This window comes from Pteropus vampyrus, unplaced genomic scaffold (genome assembly GCF_000151845.1).
Source record: "Pteropus vampyrus isolate Shadow unplaced genomic scaffold, Pvam_2.0 Scaffold133, whole genome shotgun sequence".
Classification (NCBI taxonomy): Eukaryota; Metazoa; Chordata; class Mammalia; order Chiroptera; family Pteropodidae; genus Pteropus; species Pteropus vampyrus.
This window is the reverse complement of record NW_011888914.1, coordinates 1,745,217-1,746,150: the sequence shown is the minus strand read 5'-3', so window position 1 is coordinate 1,746,150 and position 934 is coordinate 1,745,217. Positions and strand designations below refer to the sequence as shown.

Genomic DNA, 934 nt, shown 5'->3' with positions numbered 1-934 from the left:
TTCTCTGTTGAATTCTATAAAATCTTCTGTGATTTGAAATTATTTCATCGGATGTCAGAAGTTTTTCAATTCCTCTCAGGTGTGGCTTTATGAGTAACCCAAATAGTTGCTCTCTGTTCTGTAACTCCATCCTCTGAAACACTTGTAATAGATTTTGCACCATAATAAATCACTAAATTAACTTGTTTTATGAAATTAAAATGAACTAATTTAGTGAGGAAAAAATTGCTTAATAATGTTTATCATCTATTATCTCACAATCAAAAGTATATTATTTGAGTTTAGATAATTTATAAATGAAATCTTATGAATATAAATAGTCAGATGGATAGATAATAACTTGTCATATATATATGTGTATATATATGTATGTGTGTATATATATATATAAGTATATATATATATATAAAATTATTTTTTTTTAATACCTACAGCACCTGGTCTTCCTAGATGGTCTCCCATCCAAGTACTAACCAGGACCGATCCTGCTTAGCTTCTGAAATCAGACAAGATCGGGCACCTTCAGGGTAGCATGGCCACAGACACTTGTCAAATATTTTTAATAGAACATGACCATCACTTATTTCACTTTAATTCATTTGATTTTCATGACTTTTTAAATAGGGAAGACAGATATCTTTACCTTCATTTTGCCTATAGGGACTCTGAATCACAGAGATTATGTCATTTGCCTGAGGCCTCTACAGCTAAAAAGTAGAATAACCCAGAAAAGGAGATATTCAATAACAATTAAGCATCGTTTTTTAAAAATCCAATAGCTATAAACTATGTGTTTACTTTTTTTATACCCATTAGATTTAAACTTCTCAAGTCACTGCAGCATCCCCCCCACCCCTTTTTTGTTTCACTATTTGACAGATCCATGTGTGGAAATGTTAATTTATAAAGAATGTTAGATTGGGATGTCTTATGT

At 30.6% G+C, this 934-nt stretch overlaps 1 pseudogene; it reads right to left on the bottom strand.

The window, feature by feature from the left end:
* Positions 1-425: 425 nt before the first annotated feature.
* LOC111744366 lies at positions 426-544 on the bottom strand (annotated as a pseudogene).
* Positions 545-934: the final 390 nt, after the last annotated feature.